The 23,052-nt window shown below is 37.4% G+C and overlaps 1 long non-coding RNA gene across 2 annotated transcripts in view; it reads right to left on the minus strand.

Annotated features, from left to right (window-relative positions):
• Positions 1-23,052, minus strand: part of Gm34809 — an 80,271-nt gene that overhangs the window by 52,437 nt on the left and 4,782 nt on the right. Inside the window, exon 3 of one of the 2 annotated variants that reach the window (XR_381458.2) lies at positions 8,871-9,650. The exons of the other annotated variant lie outside the window; for it this stretch is intronic. This is a non-coding gene — a long non-coding RNA (predicted gene, 34809). Of the gene's footprint in view, positions 1-8,870; positions 9,651-23,052 lie in introns of those variants that run through there. 2 annotated transcript variants of the gene reach the window in all.

Genomic DNA, 23,052 nt, shown 5'->3' on the forward strand with positions numbered 1-23,052 from the left:
AGATATGAAATTCCTCCTGACACATAATAATCAGAACAACAAATGCACTAAATAAAGAGAGAATATTAAAAGCAGTAAGGGAAAAAGATCAGGTGACATATAAAGGCAGGCCTATTAGAAATACACGAGACTTTTCACCAGAGACTATGAAAGCAAGAAGATCCTGAACAGATGTTATACAGACACTAAGAGAACATAAATGCCAGCCCAGGCTACTATATCCAGCCAAAATTTCGATTACCATAGATGGAGAAACCAAAGTATTCCATGACAAAACCAAATTCACACAATATCCTTCCACGAATCCAGCCCTTCAAAGGATAATAACAGAAAAAAAAATTCAAGGACAGAAACTACACCATAGAAAAAGCAAGAAAGTTATCCTTAAACAAACCTAAAAGAAGACAGCCACAAGAACAGAATGCCAACTCTGACAACAAAAGTAATAGGAAGCAACAATTACTTTTCCTTAATATCTCTTAATATCAATGGTTTTAATTCCCCAATAAAAAGACATAGACTAACAGACTGGCTACACAAACAGGACCCAACATTTTGCTGCTTACAGGAAACTCATCTCAGGGAAAAAGACAGATACTACCTCAGAAATTAAGGCTGGAAAACAATTTTCCAAGCAAATGGTCTGAAGAAACATGCTGGAGTAGCCATTCTAATATTGAATAAAATCAACTTTCAACCCAAAGTTATCAAAAAAGACAAGGAGGGGCACTTGTTGTGAGCCATCCAGCAGCTCACATGGACAGGGTACACCTGAGTAGCAGGCCGGCACTGAAAGAAAGGGAAGCCAAGACAATGTTCTGATCAATATTTAATGGCAACTGCACTTATAAAGTGGGGAGGGGAGGCCCATCCTGCCAATTCATCCTTGGAGCCCAGCTGCAGGTGATGACATGCAGGATAGCGTGTAGTCTCTGGAATAGCTAGGTGGCCTCCTAGCACGTAGCAGTATTTTGAAGGGGAACAGCAACAGTGGTTAAACAATAGAGTGATCTAGGGAAGCTCCACCTTAGGTAATATCCTTAGTGGCAGCAAAGTCGAGGTCTGGCTCAGCCAGCCTCAGGCTTGAGGGAGGTTACAGGCACTTCATATTCATCAAAGGTAAAATCTTCCAAGAGGAACTCTCAATTCTGAATATCTATGCTCCAAATGCAAGGGCAGCCACATTCATTAAAGAAACTTTAGCAACAGCATCTGGGGGAGTCATCTTGGTTCCTGGATTCTGCCAAGACTAGTCTGTGCAAGGGAGAGTGTGGACTACAGAAGCTAACAGATCCTGGGACAGGCAGAAGCCACAGAGCTTCTGGGGCAGACCAAGTTTCGGGCTCCAGACATCTGGGCTCCTTCCCTGCCAGAGGAGAGGTGTTTGTCCCACCCAGGAAGGCTTTACCACAGCATCTGGGGGAGCCATCTTGGGTTCCTGGATTCCTCCGAGACTGGTCTGCCCAGGTGAGAGTGTGGACTATAGGATCTACACAGATTTTGGGACAAACCCTGTTTTGGGCCTTCAATGGAAGAGCTAGAGAAATTACCCAAGGAGCTAAAGGGGTCTGCAACCCTATAGGTGGAACAACAGTATGAACTAACCAGTACCCCCCGGGAGCTCATGTCTCTAGCTGCATATGTATCAGAAGATGACCTAGTCGGCCATCAGTGGAAAGAGAGGCCCATTGGTCTTACAAACTTTATATGCCTCAGTACAGGGGAACGCCAGGACCAAGAAGTGGGAGTGAGGGGGGTGTGGGGGGGAGGATTTGGGAGACTTATGGTGTAGCATTGGAAATGTAAATGAAGAAAATACCTATTGAATAAAAAAAAAGGAAAAAAAAAAACTTACCTTCTCCAAATGACCATATAACTGGTAACAAAACAGGCCTCAACAGATACAAAAATATTGAAATTGTCTGATGCATACTATCAGATCACCAAGGACTAAGGCTGATCTTCAATAACAACATAAATAATAGAAAGCCAACCTTCACATGGAAACTGAACAACACTCTCCTCAATGATATCTTTGTCAAGGAAGGAATAAAGAAAGAAATTAAATACTTTTTTAGAGTTTAATGAAAATGAAGCCACAACATACCCAAACTTATGGAACATAATGAAAGCATTTCTAAAAGGAAAACTCATAGCTCTGAGTGCCTCCAAAAAGAAAATAGAGAGAGCACACACTAGCAGCTTGACAACACACCTAAAAGCTCTAGAACAAAAGGAAGCAAATTCATCCAAGAGGAGTAGATGGCAGGAAATAATTAAACTCAGGGGCAAAATCAACCAGGTGGAAACAAGAAGAACTATTCAAAGAATCAACCAAATAAGGAGCTAGTTCTTTGAGAAAATCAACAAGATAGATAAACCCTTATCAGACTCACTAGAGGGCACAGGGAAAGCATCCTAATTAACAAAATGAGAAATGAAAAGGGAGACATAACAGATCCTGAAGAAATCCAAAACACCATCAGATCCTTCTACAAAAGACTGTACTCAACAAAACTGGAAAACCTGGATGAAATGGACAATTTTCTAGACAAATACCAGGTACCAAAGTTAAATCAGGATCAGATTAATGACCTAAACAGTCCTATATCCCCTAAAGAAATAGAAGCAGTCATTAATAGTCTCCCAACCAAAAAAAGCCCAGGACCAGATGAGTTTAGTGCAGAGTTCTATCAGACCTTCAAAGAAGATCAGATTCCAGTTCTTCTCAAACTATTCTATGAAATAGAAACAGAAGGTACTCTACCCAATTCATTCTATGAAGCCACAATTACTCTGATACCTAAACCAGCAAAGATAGAAAACTTCAGATCAATTTCCCTTATGAGTATCAATGCAAAAATCCTCAATAAAATTCTTGCTAACCAAGTCCAAGAACACATCAAAACAATCATCCATCCTGACCAAGTAGGTTTCATTGCAGGGATGGTTTAATATAAGGAAATCCATCAACATAATCCACTATATAACCAAACCCAAAGACAAAAATCACATGATCATCTCGTTAGATGCTGAGAAAGCGTTTCACAAAATCCAACACCCATTCATGATAAAAGTCTTGGAAAGATCAGGAATTCAAGGCCCTTACCTAAACATGATAAAAGCAATCTACAGCAAACCAGTAGCCAACATCAAAGTAAATGGTGAGAAGCTGGAAGCAATCCCACTAAAATCAGGGACTAGACAAGGCTGCCCACTTTCGCCCTACCTATTCAACATAGTGCTTGAAGTCCTAGCCAGAGCAATTTGACAACAAAAGGAGATCAAGGGGATACAAATTGGAAAGGAAAAAGTCAAAATATCACTCTTTGCAGATGATATGATAGTATATATAAGTGACGCTAAAAATTCTACCAGAGAACTCCTAAACCTGATAAACAGCTTCAGTGTAGTAGCTAGATATAAAATTAACTCAAACAAGTCAATGTCCTTTCTCTACACAAAGGAAAAACAGGATGAGAAAGGAAATAGGGAGCAACACCCTTCACAATAGTCACAAATAATATAAAATACCTTGGCATGACTCTAACTAAGGAAGTGAAAGATCTGTATGATAAGATCTTCAAGTCTCTGAAGAAAGAAATCAAAGAAGATATCAGAAGATGGAAAGAACTCCCATGCTCATGGATTGGCAGGATCAATATAGTAAAAATGGCTATCTTGCCAAAAGCAATTTATAGATTCAATGCAATGCCCATCAAAATTCCAACTCAATTCTTCAAGTAAATAGAAAGGGTAATTTCATCTGGAATAACAAAAACCTAGGATAACAAAAATTCTTCTCAAAGATAAAACAACCTCTGGTGGACTCACCATGCCTGACCTAAAGCTGTACTACAGAGAAATTGTGATAAAAATGGCATGGTACTGGCATAGCAACAGACAAGGAGACCAATGAAATAGAATTGAAGACCCAGAAATGACCCCATACCCCTATGGTCACTTGATCTTTTACAAGGGAGCTAAAACCATCCAGTGGAAAAAAGACAGTATTTTCAACAAACGGTGCTAGCAGAACTGGCAGTTATCATGTACAAGAATGTGAATTGATCCATTCTTATCTCCTTGTACTAAGGTCAAATCTAAGTGCATCAAGGAACTCCACATGAAACCAGAGATACTGAAACTTATAGAGGAGAAAGTGGGGAAAAGCCTCCAAAATATGAGCACAGGCGATTAATTCCTGAGTAGAGCAACAATGGCTTGTGCTGTAAAATCGAGAATCAACAAATGGGACCTCATAAAATTGCAAAGATTCTGTAAGGCAAAAGACACTGTCAATAAGACAAAAAGGCCTCCAAGAGATTGGGAAAGGATCTTTACCAATCCTAAATCAGATAGGGGACTAATATCCAATATATATAAAGAACTCAAGAAGGTGGACTCCAGAAAATCAAATAACCCCATTAAAAAATGGGGCTCAGAGCTAAACAAAGAATTCTCACCTGAGGAATACAGAATGGCTGAGAAGCACCTGAAAAACTGTTCAGCATTCTTAATCATCAGGGAAATGCAAATCAAAACAACCCTGAGATTCCACCTCACACCAATCAGAATGGCTAAGATAAAAAATTCAGGTGACAGCATATGCTGATGAGGATGTGGAGAAAGAGGAACACTCTTCCATTTTTGGTGGGATTGCAAGCTTATACAACCACTCTGGAAATCAGTCTGGCAGTTCCTCAGAAAATTGGACATAGTACTACTGGAGGATCCTGCAATACCTCTGCTGGGCATATATCCAGAAGATGTTCCAACTGGTAAGAAGGACACATGCTCCACTATGTTCATAGCAACCTTATTTATAATAGCCAGAAGCTGGAAAGAACTCAGATGTCCCTCAACAGAGGAATGGATATAGAAAATGTGGTACTTTTATACAATGGAATACTACTCAGCTATTAAAAATATGAATTAATGAAATTCCTAGGCAAATGGAGGGACCTGGAGTGTATCATCCTGAATGAGGTAACCCAATCACAAAAGAACTCACACAATATCTACTCACTGATAAGTGGATATTAGTCCAGAAACTTAGAATACCCAAGATACAAGATACAATTTGCAAAACACATGAAACTCAAGAAAAAAGAAGAAGAAAGTGTGGACACTTTGCCCCTTTTTAGAATTGGGAACAAAACACCCATGAAAGGAGTTACAGAGACAAAGTTTGGAGCTGAGAGGAAAGGATGGACCATCTAGAGACTGCCACACCCAGGGATCCATCCCATCATCAGCTTCCGAATGCTTACACCATTGCATACACCAGCAAGATTTTGCTGAAAGAATCCTGATATAGCTGTCTCTTGTGAGGCTATGCTGGTGTCTGATAAACACAGAAGTGGATGCTCACAGTCAGCTATTGGATGGAAAGCAGGGCTCCAAATGGAGGAGCTAGAGAAAGTACCCAAGGACCTAAAGGGGTCTGCAACCCTATAGGTGGAACAACAATATGAACTAACCAGTACCCCCAGAGCTCCTGTCTTTAGCTGCATATGTAGCAGAAGTTGGCCTAGTAGGCCATCATTGGGAAGAGAGGCCCCTTGGTCTTGCAAATTGTATATGCCTTAGTACAGGGGAACGCCATGGCCAAGAGTGGGAGTGTGTGGGTATGGGAGTGGTGGAGGGAGGGTATGGAGGACTTTTGGGAGAGCATTTGAAATGTAAATGAAGAAAATCCCAAATTAAAAAAAGGTATACGATACAGTGCCTATTTTATTTTAATTATAAGAACAAAGTGGTCAATATGTTTTAAAGTATTGTTGATAGGATTTTCCACAACTTTTAACCTTCAATGAAGATAATGCTAATCTTACACAATTTCTTGTCTACTACTATGGAGTCATCAATATTTTATTGAATGTTTACTATATTAAAGTCAATCCTCATTTCATCATTGACTGCTACATTTATGGGACACACAGAAAATAAGTAAATATGATGCACAATTAAGTTACACAGTATATAGAAATAAGTGCAGTGGGGAGCAAAGAACTGAAAATAGTGGGTAAGGAATCAGAATAGCTGCCACCAAGCTGTGAGGTCATATAGGCGGAGTGCATTATTTGTGTTAATTAGAAGATTTGCTTAAAATTTAAATTTTTTGAAAATATAAGTCTTTTTCCCTTTCACTTTCTTTCCTCCAAACCCTATTCCCTCTTTTCTCTCACTCAAATTCATGACCTCTTTTTATAAAATCAAAATTTTTCTTCTATCTATCTATCTATCTATCTATCTATCTATCTATCTATCTATCATCTATCTATCTATCTGTCACCTATCTATCTATCTATCTATCTATCTATCTATCTATCTATCATCTATCTATCTATCTATCTATCTATCTATCTATCTATCTATCATCTATCTATCATCTATCATCTATCTATCTATCTATCATCTATTTATCTATCTACCTATCTATCTATCTATCTATCTATCTATCTATCTATCTATCTATGTGCAAGCACATATACACACATATATAAGTCCTTTCAAATGACATAAAGGCAAATCTAATTTGAAAATAGTCAAAGAACTTGAATATATAAATCTTTCCAGAGAATGGCAAAGAGATGATCACTGAACACACAAGAATATCCAGAGTACCCACAAACTCAAAGGAGCCTTATGCCTTAAACAATGGAAATAGGTTATTCTCGTTAATAACACCATGATAAATCTCCATTTCTGTTCAAATGTATTTTGAAATATCCTAAAACATAGAAAGGTTTGTAGATCAAGCCTTTACTAACTTTAAGTTTATGTACAATAAAACAAACAGTGTCTTTTGCATTAACATTTAGGGAGAGTCTTCTTTATAGTATCTTATGCCTATGTCTAATTAGGCATCCACAAAACTAAAATCAGATACATTATGGAATGGGCATACACATTCAGCAAATGCTTATATATTCCATAACAGAGTTTCATCTGTGCTTCACTACATAGCAAATATACTTTTTCTTTCAAAAGTATTTTTCTACAATATATTTTGATGTGGTTTTCTTCCACCAGCTTCTGCCAGATCCTTCTCATTCACTACCACTTACCCAATTTCAATCTCTCCTTCCTCCCAATCTGCATCTCTCTCCAGAAAAAAAAAATGAAAGAAAAAAAAAGAAAGAGAGAGAGAGAGAGAGAGAGAGAGAAAGAAGAAGAAGAAAGAAAACCTAAATAAAAATCAAATCAAAACAAACAAACAAACAAACGCACAAATCCAAAAAGACAAAACAAAACAGAAAGTTCCCAAAATACATGAAATGAATTTTATATTGGCTAACTCCTCCTGGTGATGGGCCTGCAGTAGAGTGTGGTGGGTGTCCATAGCAACACACTGTTGGATTCAGTGATTTTGCCTTTCTCAGCAGCTGTCCATTACAAGGAGTTTCTTGGTTAAGCATGGGATTTTGCATTCCTTTGCCCTCCTCAGCATTGGTATTTCTATCCGCTTTGAACTTGTGTGGGTCTTGTGTGTGTTTGGTGCTTGTCACTGTCTTTGAGTTCCCTATGTCGATCAGTCCTGCTGTGTCTGGACGATGCTGTTTCCTTGGGGTCACCTATGACCTCTGGCTCTTATAACCTTTCATAAAAAATAGCCCCAGTGCCCTCTGTCACTCTGGGCAGTGTATTTCTTTCTGTTACGTATATTGTTTAAGTTTTGAAAAGTATCTTTGTTCTCTGTAAATCTGCATGTTTTTTTTTTTTTAATTTTAGTTACTTTAATAAGAGTACAAGAACCTGAAAATACCTGACCTTTGATACTAAGCTTAGAGGACTAACATCACCGCAATGACTTTGAAAGACCAGCAATGAACCCTGCCTGAACGCAGTCAGTACTCCCACCTTTGCTCCAGAGGACAGAATGGTGAACACACTGTTTCCATAGCCTATTGCCTCACACCATTGTGCTGCACTTTACATATATTTCCTTTGTTTATTTTTTCCTCCATCTTGGTCTCCCTGACGTTATCAATTTAAATTAAAAACATATGGATTTTTCTCTCTGGATTTATGGAGCCTGTAGTAGAGTAGAGAATATATTAGGGGAACAAGAGGACTTGAAAATGTATCTTAAATTTCCATAATTCATAGTTTGAAGTGTTAAGCATTTTTATCTCTAAAATTTATAATTCTGGGTATTTCCTATTTTAAACTATTTTTCGAAAGTATCATACTTCAGTAAGAAATTAAGGTGACTTAAGTCTAATTTCTATATCATTAATATTTATTTCCCTTAAACTTTCCACAATTTTTCAACTTGTAAAGTGAATATTGTTATTGTAATTAGACTAAGCTGGCCAACATGGTGGCTTTAGAAACCCAAATATACCCCCAGTTATAAAATATGGCCAGAATTCCTTGTCAGTTGTGCTGGTTTGAATTTGATTGGCCCACGGGAAGTGGCACTATTAAGAGGTGTGGCTTTTTAGAACAAGTTTAGCTGTGTTACAGGAATGAGTTTGGTGGAGATAGTCCTTGAGGTCTGGCATATGTTCAAGTCTGGCCAGTGTGATCCAGAGCTTCTTCCCGGTTGCCTGCAGAAGACAGTCCCCTCGTAGTTACCTGTGCTCACAATCTGCTGCTGACTTCAGATCAAGATATAGAACTCTTGGCTCCTCCAAGCACCATGTCTGCATGCACACTGCCATGCTTCCTGCTATGATAATAATGGACTGAAACTCTGAAATTGGTTCAGTCCTAATTAAATGCTTTGTGTATAAAAGTTGCCATGGTCATTGTGTCTCTTCACAGCAATAAAACCCAAACTACTATACCAGATTAGGTTTCACGGGATACAAATCCAGAGGACGTGTCTCTGAGGATCATAGGAACTTCAGAGACTCATGTAGCTGAAGGTAGCATGGAGATTTTAATAGTCTGGACCTAGAAAAAAAGGCGAAAAATGAACAAGAAAATCCTAGTTCTGTGTTATGAGACTTAATGTCCTTGAAGATACACAGAGCCAGCCATTTTAGCTATGGATAAGGCAATGTTGTATGGGCAAGGAGGATTCCAGGGAGCTGGGTCTGCTGCCTTGGTGTGTTAGGGCTAATACTTCAGAGATGAATTTTATTTATAATCAGACTGCCTTACTTTCTATCAGACTTTACTATCAGTTTTATGCTTTCCTGTGGTGCACAACACAGGCTGAGTTTCAGAGGTAGAGTTACTGTTATGCCTACAGTTTGGATGTTTAAACCTCCAACTCATTTGCAATAGCCCTTCCTTTGATCTCGTAATTTCCCTAGATAACAAAAGTTCATTTTCTGCTCTTGAGGCTTTGCTATTCTTCTGTAAGTTTCCCCCTGTATAGTACAGGATGGTGGTGGAATTTTAAACAAGCATCTGGCTTCTCTTAGTATTCAGTCAAATATTGTGAATGAATACTGATATCATCAAAGAAATGTTTTTCTAGATGCAGTTTTTTATAGTTCGTTTGCAGATAATTTATGGGTTGAAAACATCTTCACAGAACTTTGAGCTGAATAATTTTGGTCTATGTATTGAGAGTCTTCAAGTAATAGAAATTGATTATCTCAGGATTAAAAGTCAGTCTTATTCAGGAACATTTTCTTCTTGTCATGTAATAATAGCAGATATCACAGCCGTGTAACTTCAGGCTTGCTCTAGAAAGGCAGACCAGAAGAGTGGGATACTTAGACATATTATATTAGACATAAAGAGACAGAAATTGAATGTTTATGGTTTAAGATTTCATGTTAAAGAGGGGTCAGCAAGATGGCTCAGTGGGTAAGCTTGTATACCACTAGACGTGAAGAACTTGACTTTGATGTTTAGATCCCACATACCCACATGGTAGGATATGAGAAACAACCATCAAAGTCTGTTCTCTGACCTCCACATCTTCACTACGACATGCAGGCACTCACACATTAAATAAATAAATAAATAAATAAATAAATAAATAAATAAATAAATAAATAAATCCAATTTAAAATTTTTACATGTTGAACTTGTGTCTTTTGAGTCTTTTGTTACTCACCTCAGAGTAATAACTTTCTTTTCCAAAAGTAATTTAATAGCTCTAAAACAATTTCTGCATTCTTTTTAAAAGCCATTTAAATTAGAATCTTAAGCAGCACTTTAAAAATATAGTTTGAAGATGAATGGTATATAATGCACAGTTAGTCACATATGTAACTTATTTTCCTTATAAACCATAAGTGATTAAGATTTAAGAGTGAGCTCCATTTATCTTTGTGGTTCGTTTTATGAAGCAGGGTCCACCTAGGCAGTCTTGGCTGTACTGGAATTAGTTATGTAGATAAGGCTGGTCTTGAAATTGCAGAGATTTGCCTGTCTCTGCTTCCTGATGGAATTAAAGGCATGCACAACCATTTCTGGCCCATTTGATTTTTTAATTCATACTAAGTCTTCAAGACGTGTGCACAAAAACACATTTGTAGATGGTTTATTGATAAGAGAATTCAGCAATCAGTTGATACATGATTAGTAAATTACATGAAGTTTGGTAAGAAATCAAAGGCTTTTGTTACTGTTATATTACCCAAATAATAAGCCAGTTAGCTGTCAGGTCTTTAATTTTGCATTTTGATCTTGACAGAAAGAATTATCCTGGGTCCCAAATAGATTTCTACATTAGGAAAGTATGCAGATAAGTTAGAAGACATAATGAAAAAGTTGTAATGAATATATAATAGAAAAGTGTAAAATTAAACTCCAATTCCTTTCTCTTTGTCTTCTCTCCACCTAACTTCATATCATGTTGCTATTTGTGTGACATCAGAATCAAGTATGCAATATTTATAGAGGGATGTTACTCCAGTGATAACATATTACATGCAGCCTTGGCAACAATCTAAGACACAGCAAGGGAGCTGTAAGAGAGCTATTTTTGTAACATTTAAAATTATACTAAATTTTACAAAACTCCTGCTGGGCCTCAAGCTTTAAATAGCATGGTGTGGCACAACTGATCAGACTATAAGATTCTGATAATTTATTGCAAGAAATGTAGAAGAGTTGACAAATAATATTTATGTATGAAAAGCATTTTAGGCCATTTATGTAATTCAACATCTTAAATCATTTTTTCAATGGATTATAGTCTGAAAATAGAGCACTATAAAGTGGGAGCTCTGTATAAAAAGTAATAAATCAAAGTGTTAGGCTTTTGCCAAACAGTATCAAGAACCACAGCTAAGGTCTATACACACAATCTCTAATGCACTATTCACCCACTTTATCATGACACTTGAATAAATTAGATCTGGCATTGGTTGGCTGTTGTTATTTAATTTTCTCTTCTTAATCCTCTTTTATGCTATATTAACTTTATTTTATTGATATATACTTTGTATAATTTGCAATTCATCTACATAGAGTGTACAACTTATTATTTTCATATATTTAATTTTCTCATTTTATTTTTGTTACCTTATAAAAAGAAGCCATCAGTTAACTTTTATCTTTTTTCCCAACCTATCTCACAGTCCTAGATGGACACTACTTCACTTTCTCTTGCTATTTCTCAATTTTGAAGTTTCTATCTCATAGCAATGTTATAAAGTATGTAATCATTTGTGACTTGGTTTTTTTTCACTAAGTCATATTTGACTAGAATAATAATTAATTCCTTCTTATTAACTGTATGTGTCAATAGTAGCATGTTGATACATTTGCCAGTTGCTAGGTATTTAAACTGTTTCTACTTCTTGTTTAGCATATATAATATTACTCTCAGAACTAGAGTACAGGTTTGTGTGGATGTGTGTGGCTGTGCATAAATATATTTAAATTTGTTCTCATTCTTTTTTAAAATTGATTATTTTTATTGTGAAACAAGACACTATGTTAAACTTATGTACATTAAAACAAGTGTTTAAATTAATTGCATCAATTTGCTGTATAAGGATATTATTAATAGGCTGACATGAATTTGTATTTATGGCAGTGAGTGCCAATGTATACAGGGACTCATAACTGTCCAAATAAAGGATGGAGAAGTGTTTGGCTCTAAATGGGTCATCTATATGACCCCTCTAACATTCAGGAAGGATCGCAAGGGGGGTCATAAAGAATGGGTTAGCAAGAGCTACCCCATGTGAAAGTCTGTCTTCTAGACATGACGAGGCTGTTGTACCCATGAACTCATAGCACCTGTGGCTGCAAGAGTCAACCCACTTCTCATGGATATGACCCACATGGGATCTCACCATTCCTTCTCAACTATAGACAGCTAATGATTGCTATGGAAGGGGGGAGTCATGTTTCTCAATAATATAGCTATCAATAAACTGTATTTGCTGAAGTACATATCCTCACTTCTGTTCAAGTGGTCAACTTTACCTAACTAAACACAATGGGGCCAACACACAGAGATATTAAAAGTGAAGGAAAAGTTGTCATACAGAACAAGGGGCATGAGAGATAATATAAAGGAGGAAAAAAATGTATGGAATATAAAATGATGAAGAATGAAAACTATTTTCTATAGTTGAAAGATATATGTTGCTAATATCATCGTAATATATGTTTGTTAGGTATTGCTATGAATCTTGTTCACATTGTCAAAATGTAAGGACAATTTCATTTGATAAAAATTTTCTTTCTTTTCTTCTGAGGGAATTTGTTTCTTTCTCCAAAGGAATCTCAAGATGTAAAGAAAAGTGGAATCATTATGGAAACAAAAACTTTGACAAGTGATGCTTTGATTTTTTTATGTAAATCCTATGTGCCCTCATAATTAAGCTTGAGGCTCAGCTATTGAAAATACCTGTATAATGCTTTCTGGAGACACTTACTGTCCAGTTCAGATCACATTTAACTGAATCGTGTATTTCTCTGAATAGTTATATCTTTTTTTCTTTTCTTTTTCCTTTTTTTGCTTTGTGTTATACTCAATATTAAAGATTTTAGTAATAAATCTGTTAAATGTTCAGATTTAATTGAAGTCATTGTAAATTCTTTGTTTAAATTCACAGGCAGAATTTGGCCCTTAGTGTGTAATTAGTATTTACTTAACATACTGGAAGTCATAATTGGAATTCTTGTTGGAGTGAGATGACCTCAGTTACCACTAATGACTTAGACCACAGTAGCAGAAAATTTTAAAATAAAATGAGAGAAAATTCAAAGATGGCTTTAAACTGGTGGTAAATTGTATTGGAATAAAAGTCCGAGGAGAAGGGGAAGTGTGTAGGACACTTCTGCTTGCGTTCGCTATCACATTTCACAGTTCCCTGAAGTGTTATTCTATATAATTTACTAGAAACAAGAGACTATTTCCTTTTCAAAATCCATACCTAATATTATCATAATTATATTATAAATCATAATAATGTAAAATAAGTAAAACTACTGATTTTGAAAACAGGAGTAAAATTATATTTAAGGAAGTTTTTGTAAATTTTAGGTACTAAATAGACAGCTGAAATTACCTAATTTGCATAATAGTGGCCATATAACATATAATATTGTTGTAAATTATTTTGTTATATAATTTTTTTTACAGTTAGTGATCACCATAAACCAATACCTTAGGTTGTGCTAAGGTTAACATGTACATTTCTATGCTCCATAACATTCTTCCACTGCCTCCCTCCCTAAACATGATGGGTACACAGCAGAAAGGAGAAAGGGAAGCAGCTGACATGTTCAGGTTCCTTGTGATGACGACAATGCTAAGCTTTGTGTTGGTCATGGAAAGAAATGCCCAGTGTTGTTGCTGTATGTACTATTGATGCGAACACCTCACTGCACACTACTCAATCTTAGAAATATCCCAGTTCATGCTCTACATAGAATTTTACGGAGAAAGTGTTATTCCTAATAATTAAAGTAATAGTTTACAGGCTAAGATGGAGAAAAGTTAGCCAATGTTTTTCACATGCCAGACAACAGTTATATTTTATGCAACTGTTTCTTAAGGTGGATGCACATATAGTTATATATGCAATGAAATTTCAGTTAGTATGTCTGGTTTGCTTTTCCTATTTTGTGGATTTTAATGTCAGTTAACTTTCAGATAAAATTGAATGAAACGGAAAGTTTTATTTTTTTTTTTTTTACACTCACTTGGTAAAATTTTAAAAATGCTGACAGGAGCCTGATATAGCTGTCTTTGAGAGGTTCTGCCAGAGCCTGACAAATACAGAGGCGGATGCTCACAGCCAACCATTAAACTGGACATGGGGTCCCCAATGGGGTCCACAATGGAGGAGTTAGATAAAGGACTGAAGGAGCTGAAAGTGTTTATAACCCCATAGGAAGATCAGCAATATCAACCAGCCAGACTCCCCAGAATTCCCAGGGACTAAACAAACAACCAAGGATACACGTGGAGGGACCCGTGGCTCCAGCTGCATGTGTAGCATGGGATGGTCTAGTAGCGCAACAGTGGGAGGAGAGGCCCTTAGTCCTTTGAAGGCTTATGCTCCAGTGTAGAGTGATTTGAGGGCAGGGAGATGGGAATGGGTGGATGGGTAGGGGAGCACCCTCTCAGAAGCAAGGGAGGGGGGATGGGATAGAGGGTTTGGGTGAAGAGAGAACTGGGAAAGGGGATAACATTTGAAATGTAAATAAAGAAAATATCCAGTAAAATATTTTTAAAAATCTTTAAAACAGTTGAAATGGGTGAAAATGTGTGTGTGTATATATGTGTGTGTGTACACAGAGAGAGAGAGAGAGAGAGAGAGAGAGAGAAGAGAGAGAGAGAGAGCAAAGAGAGAGAGAGAGAGAGGGGGGGGGGGAGGGAGAGAGAGAGAGAGAGAGAAGAAAAATGGTGGTGGGAACTAGTTCTTGCTGATGAGCTCCACAGAGTCTGACAGCCCCAAGGAAGTACCACAGGGTGACCCAGCATTATAAAAGAACTTCAGGATGAATGATAGCTTCAGAACAACTGAGAAGAAACGGGGCAGGGGGAGGGGGAAGGGAAGTCTTATGGGAAGATGCTTTTTCAATGTAGACTAACAGAATTGGATGCCAAGATGGTAGGACAGAGCCTTCCAAGGAGAATGGCTAATCTACACCCTTTGAGGCTGCTTCTCAGCTTCAAAGGCTTGCAGGCTGCAAGCACAAAAGTCCTTGCTTATAAGCAGTGGAGCAGGAGCCACTGAAGACAGGGGAGTATACAGCTTCCTGGAGCTTCTACAGAAACAGCTTATTGCTGAATGGGACAGGCCCTAGACCAGCCAGTTTTAGGCCTGGAGCCTGTGTCTTTGCTCCCTGCAGTTTGCCCAGCTGGGAAAAAGAGAGTGCAGGCAGTAACAATACCCACAGTCTGCAAAGGCTGGAGAATCTGGGGAGGCTGATACTGAGGGCAGGGAACTGACTTACAGCTAGGAGCTTGCCCCTGGAAGCCCTCCCTGCCTGGCTGCAATATCACCCTAACTCTGGACAACAGGGTATCGGAGGTGAGGCGTCATGATGGGTCTGTACTTTTGATGCTTCAGAAACCAGAAATTTGGACCAGACCGATGACTTGTTGCAATGAATATTTGCGTGCAAAAACCGTCTGAGCAAATATATAGAGGTGACACACTAGAGTTTGCAATGGCACAATGAGGTACAAAAATATTCAATGAAGAGGTGGTAAAAGTAGAGGAATGGTGCAATGATTGAGTGGTGGAGGGGCAGAGTGAGTAGACCCAACAAGGTGGTATGCAACAGCATGGCGCTTGTTCTCTGACTCATGCTGTCCTGACACACAACTGCCCTAGTTCCAAAAACCTCTATGGTCATTGATATCTCTGGAGGCTACTTTGGTATCCATAGTTGGCTACCCCAGAGGTTCAAGTGGATGTCTGTGGCCCTACAGCGACCAGGAACCATGTTGAAAGCCCTGGCCTTGGCTGGAGTTACCACCGAAGATATATAGGTGTCCTTAAGAGGCTAACTCCTAAGGCCATCTTGATGCCTATAGACTGTGTTTCTGCCTGAGGTCATGTTGTTGTGAGCAGCTGGGGCAGCCATTTGTAGACATGGTGATATCTAAGTCCATGTCTGTGTCTGTGGTCCTACGGCAGTGGGGCTCTGTGTTGGTGTCCATGGTCTGCTCTACTCCCAAGGGTCATTTGGATATCTATGGTCTATGCTGCAACCTGAAACTATGTTGATGTTTGTGGGCCGTGCTGCACACTAGAACTATTTGATGTAAGTAGCCTGGGCTGTCACATGAGGCCATGTTTATGTTCTTGGCCTGTTCTGTGATGGTATTCATGGCTTGTTCAGCTGCAGAGGGTTGAGTTGTATACCATGCTATGGTCAGTGGTACAAGCTGCTGCTAGGGCTATGTAGATTTCTGTGTTGCAGTGCTGTTGCCAGAAACCATGTCTAAGTCCATTACTCATGCTTCCATTCACAGGAAAGGACAGGAAAGCTACTCTTGCCATGGTCTTGATAACTTTAGACTCACACTGGCAAAAAAAGGGCCATAGAAGGCTTTTGTTACAACCCCTACCCCAACATCTCCCACAAAGTAACAGTCAAGACAGAAAGCCATCTAAAGGAATTCTTAAAAATTGTGGTAAGGATGCTGAATTATAGTTCTCTAGAATCAATGGCCTCTGGTAGGGATGCCGGTAGAAGATTGTTTTCTTAAGGAGTTAGCCACCAGGACTTTGACCAAGCTTTAGGAAGTTTATGGGCAGCACCAATTGGAATTCTGTTTCATTTTTATTTTTCTTTTTGTTTGAGGGGACCCATGTGTGGGGGAGAAGACCTGAGAGGACTGAAAAGTGAGGGTGCTCAGGGTTCATCATGTGAAATTCCCAAGTAATCAATAAAAATATTATACAAATATATGTAAATAAAGTTAAAAGTTTAAATATAAGTTCCATCAATAGCATGGTTGCCTTTTTCCATAAATTAGTAAGGATCAATTACAGATGGATTTATTAATTACTCAAAACGATCCATATAATAAGTAAATATGTTTACAGTAAGTATGCATGTTTATAGATGAGGAAATTTATGGTCACAAAGTTTACTTGCATTTGTCCACTGTCACACAAATACTCTGAAAAATACCTAGTTAACTAGGTGGATCTTTACTAAGTATGGTAGCTTACAGTACACACAAATCATTTCAACTAATTACCATACTTCAAATCACATCAAAGAAACATTAGTCTTTCATATTTCTTTTTTTTTCCATTTTTTATTATTCTTTAAAGCATCTTCGACTTGCCGGTGATGTCTATAGGTACTACAGCTATAGTTATCCTCCACCTGTGAACATTCTAGTGACAGGAAGTTTTCCTTTCTTTCAAATGGTAGTTGCATGGATGGTTCTGGAAATGGGTTCTCTTAGCATCATACCTGGGACATGATTTATACTAGCAGTAGAATTGCTTCCTGTGTTTGCATTGAGTAGAATAAAATGTTAATTCTCTTACATCATGGTTAGTGTTTTTAGGAGGGTTAATAAGAAAGATCTATTGGTGTTATAGCCACTGCTAATCACATGAATTTATTATCTAGTATAAAACTACATTAAACATGATATCTGGAGATAGCACTTTGTTAATTTTTCTTCAGCAAAATAATGACAAAAAAAAAAAAAATCCAAGAAGAAAAAGGGGCAAAGAAGACAAGGAGGGGAGTGAGATGAAGCTAATCATAGTTTGCTGACCACCATTTGATCTCCTTTGTTGAATCTTCAATAGGTTCTGAGACTATTCTAAATTATAAATCAGAGATGGAAGTGTGAGAATCATCCACCTTTAAGTCACAGCAGCCTTGTTTATAGAGCAAGACCTTAAATTCCTGACTGGAGGACATGTTGCAAGGTGAGTAGCCATTGGGAAATAGGCACAGGGGATGGGATCTCTGAATTTTCTTCTCATCATGCAGTGGGCTCATCTGCCAGCTCCTGTTTGCTCATTTATTAAATAATACACAGTGTTCACAAAAGTTACAAACAGGAATAAAGCAAGGTGAAAGTCATTGGCATTCTCCTTCCGCTCTGTGATATAATATGACCTGAAGTTACATGAAATGGGGCAGTGATGCAAGAAGGAAGCACCCAGAAACACCAGCCTGTGAAGGGCACATCCTCCTTTGCCATTTGTGAAGATGTGAGAAGAACACAACAAGCCCAGTGAAACTGGGAGCTACACTTGGCTGAATGTGTGTGCCCTTTGGCAAGTACACACTCAGGTCTCATTCTCTCTTAATCTCTACAGCAGGGAAACATCTCTTTGCATGATTATTTTGAGATTTTTTTGTTCATTTAGCAGGCATTTATTGACAAATATACTCTACCAAGTACTAGGTTTTCTATCAAGATTGGGAAATTAAATAGTGAGTAAAAAAAGAAAGAATTTTCACCCTTATAATGTCTTGTTATAGTGGATAGAGGCATGTGCTATTTAAGTAAATACATTCAGCATAAAAGATAATTATAGAATTGTAGAACATGCTAAGTTTTATGATGGATATGTGAAAAATCCCCCCCCCTCATGTGTGTGTGTATGCATGTGCCTATCCACAGCAATTTTTTGTGTTAGACAAGTGCTCAGCCATTAAACTATATCCCTAGACTGTGAGTTTAACATATATAGGATGATAGAGTAGAAAACATTGATGTTCAAATGAAGATAACAGTTGACAATGACTGGAAAATTGTGACCAATTCATCATGATTTAAGAAAGATTTCCCTAGGTGGAGATATTATCAAGTGTTGTGCCCAGTAGCTACAAAAGGCTTCAGCAAACAGAGAAATGGAAATGAACTTTTATAGTTGAGAGCCCCAAAACACAAGCTTGCCTGGAGCTTCGACTAGATCTTAATTCGGCAAAAACAAATCTTAAGTTACTTCCTACGCATGAGATAATTTTTGTGCTGATCATCTTATTTTGAGGGTGAGAGTCAGACAACTTGCCTTTGGACTTCATAAGTCTCTAGATGAAGAGGAGCTACTGAGATGAGTGGTGCACTAGGCTTCTCACCTCATCCATACTTAATCAGAAACCAGATGATCCATATTAAGGTTAATATAGATGATGAATAAGATGGTTGGAGACAATGAGCTGAAGACTGTGTATGTTTTTCAAGAGAGAAGGGTAAAAATTGCTACATACAGCTTTCTGTGTTGGCCATATTTGTTATTTAGTGAATAAGATGAGGCGGCAAAAATGGTTGAGCCTGAAAGGTCACATGGAAAAGATCATGTAATAAGATAAGAAGCAGGAACGGAGGGGAAAGGTGAAGGAACTCTCAGGAGACTCTAAGAATGCGAGGCATCCCTCTTGGAGCATGTGATCCAAACCATCTCAGACCCACCCACTGCCAGTGAACCAGAAAGGAAAAGGCACTTGAAGAAAGACTTTGGGAAAGATGTGACTGACAGCTATAGAACCATATTATTTTCAGACATGTATTCTCATGATTTGTTCCTTACTGATAATTAACCAGAAAGGTAGAGAATTACTCAAAGAGACTGGAAAATATTGATATAAAAAGTGTAGCTGATAACAGGATTTAGAAAAAAAAGTTTAGAGGTCATTCAGGGTTATTGTGATAACTTCATAAATAATTTGTCTAAAGGCAGAAATGTCTACAGAATGGGTTGGGGACTTTGGTCCATGACGGAGAGCACATTTACTCTTCAGAGGACTTAAGTTCAAGTCAAAGCATCTACATCTGGGTGTCTTTGCACCTGACTGTAACTCCAGCTCTAGGGCATGATTTCTTGATGTTGTAGGTACTTGTACTCATGCTTAATACCCCTCACCCCATATACTCAAAAACAGCAATACTATATATGTTAAGATGTCTACAGGTGGATAAGCCTTCCAGATTGTAGGACTAAAAGCTGATTTATTTCAGGGTCATATGACAAGTGGGTTTTACAGCTATTTTGTAGAAAAATAAAGGTAAAAGAAATATTAGCAATTTAGAGAAAATTGAAAATGGATCTTCAGTCACATAAAATGTGGTATATGAAATTCATTTTATGGATTAAATTCTGACATGTACTGAGGCTATACAAATCCCAAAGTAAAAACTGAGTAAATGAGAGGCTACCTAGTCTCCAGGTTCATCAAGTACAAAGTGAAGGAACAGGACCTCTCATCCATGAAGCCTGAGGCTAGAATCACCCTTCCATCTTGGTTTCTGGGTTTATCCTGAATTTCAGCAGGCCAGGCAATGACCTTATGGATATAAGGTCAGCAGGAGCCACAACTCCCATGCACTCCACTGGCTCCACTTCACCTTAAGGAAGGAGATCATTGAATGTGACACAGTTTCTTGGTGTCCATTATTTGAAGGTTTTGGCAATGATGCTGAAAATTGCTTTGACAAGTTAACTGCAGTGGTTCCTTTCAACTACAGGCTACTGAAATATTTAAAATAAAAGGTTCTCATAGCTTGTGTCAGAATTTGAACAAAAGTATTAGGAAAATAGTGGCTTTTGCTGTTTGTAAAAGGAACAGAGGAGATACAACAAGGCTGAAGTTACAGAGAGAACAATTTCTTGTCTTCCTTGTATGTTGCATCAAAAGCCACATGCAAAACATTTGCTTAGTCACTAAAATAGCTTTATGTTTTTATTGGTCATTGCCAGAACTTTAAATCTTTAAAATTTAACCAGTGTTTCAAGTTCTTTCACATCTTTAATTCTTACACTCAGGACGCAGAGGCAGGTGGAGCTCTATGAGTTTTAAAGGCAGCTTAGTCTACACAGTGATTTACAGGCCATGCAGGATCCTACATGTTGCAAACAAACACAGCTAAATTAGAAAAGAAATTTCCTAATAAGAACAAATATAATAAGAGTAATGTTTAAAAAATATTGAGAATAAGGTAGTTGTTTGAGTAGTTGTAGAGCAGTGTTCCATTTAGGGAAAATACATTATTGTTGACTAATATCATCCTGTAATATAATGTAACAGAAAATTTATCTTACCTAACTGCAATGTTGTTTTGCTGACCTTTCCCATCACTCGCTCTATCCTATTATGTGTAACTCTTTTCTTTTTTTTCTGAGATTTTTCAGCATTTACGACATGTGTACTATATTAACATCATTTTTCCCCTTTCCTATGCAGTTTCTGCCATGTGTCCTTCCACCTACTCTTAAATGCATGGCCTTGTCATTTATAGATTTTGTTTTCCAGACAGACAGACAGACAGACAGACACACACACACACACACACACACACACACACACACACACACACATCCTACCAAGCTCATTTACTATTGCTTCTATGTATGTGTATGATTTAGGGCTGTCTAGTTAATATTGGATAACTTATTACGGGGTTTTTTCCTAGAGTAGATGAACTTTCTTTTCTCTGAAGCCAATGATCACCAAGGGCCAGGGCTTTATGAAATTTCCCCCATGAATATTGAAATGCCTGCCAATGTTTTCATTGTGAAAGTATCACTTAAACAGGCAAGTTGTTGAGATTTAATGGATCCAATATTCCTGACATGACTAGAAAAAATGATCTCATAGCATATGTCAGAGAGATTTGCTTAATTATTTCCATTGCCCATTTATTCACAATAACTAGGAAATGGAAACAACCTAGATGTTCATTCTATATGAAACAAGACTACACTTTAGTAAATTCACTAATTCTCTTAAAAGATCTTTAAAAGTAGAAGTCCCCCAAACAAGTACATCACATGTCAAAATAATATGTATATATATTTTATGTCAACATATATACATATGTATATATATATATTAGTGACTAAATTTCACAAACATATATATATATACATATATATGCATATATATTCACTACTAAGCATATATTCTAAGATTGATGAGCCATATCCAGTCTAAAAGACAGTCATGATGCAAACTGGTTGGAAAAATAATCAAGAAAAAACAAAGTAAGAATGTTAAGTGTTAAAACAAATTAAAACAGAAAAAGTAAATTGTTAGATACTCTTATGTAAAACTTTTGGAAAACCATAAACACAGTCATGTGACTCTGACATACTGGTTTAATATCATGTGCCACCTAGATGTGGCAGACAAGAGCCTTAGGTTTCTGCGGAACTTCTGTACTGAACTCTATACATCTGCCCATATGTATACATCCCCTCTCTGCAGAACCTAGAAAGCATGTGCTGTTCTGATATTTTGCGCTTAAGCAATCTATCTGCATTGACACAATGTATGCTAATTTTGATTACAGTCTCAAGACACTAAAAATATTCAGTATTTTTCAAGTTTTATTGACTATTTCTATCTTTTATTTTTAGAAATATGTTTTCAGATTACTTTACCATTTCTTTTTTCTTAGGTTTTTTTTTTATTTTGAAGATTTCATACACACACACACACACACACACACACACACACACAAAATCAAATATGATGATAGCTACTTCCTTTACCATCCAACTTGCCTACCCTCCCTATCAACAAGAACCCCCTCCAACTGTATGTCCTATGTTTGTTTTTGATAATCTATAAGTTAGTGCTGTGAATATGTGCCCAGGTGTAGGACCATCTACTGGAACATGGAAAACTTACCAGTAACCACATCCTTAAAAGTAAATGATTTTCTCTTTCTCCTAGCATCTATCCACATATACATATATATCCTGTGCAGTCCGGCTGGAATGTACATGGGTTTTAGCTGTCCACTTAATTGCACTTAATATTGCTTAACATATCATAGAGTCTGTCACTAATGAATATGATTCTCCTTTTCTCTGTAGACAAAGATTGTCCAGAACTTTTCATCTAGTGGAAAGTCTTGTGAAGTTTCCATCAATATTTCCTTGTTCATTAATTGAATTATTAAGTTTTATTTTATATACTATATAGGACAGAGGTCAAGTTTCAACATTCTGCATATAGTTATGCAGTTTCTGTGTCTTTTGTAGGAGATGCTGTCCTTTCCCTAGAGCATGCGTTATTGTCTGCTATCTGTAGAGATCCAGATTCATTTGTGTTCTCATTTAGTTTTACCAGTTATATGCATCCATTTTTGGCATTATTTGACATTATTTCAGTTACAGTCGTTCCATACATTCTTTTAAAATTGTGTGCTCACATACTTCTTCTCTTTAT

Source organism: Mus musculus, chromosome 12 (assembly GCF_000001635.26).
Source record: "Mus musculus strain C57BL/6J chromosome 12, GRCm38.p6 C57BL/6J".
NCBI classification, from domain to species: domain Eukaryota; kingdom Metazoa; phylum Chordata; class Mammalia; order Rodentia; family Muridae; genus Mus; species Mus musculus.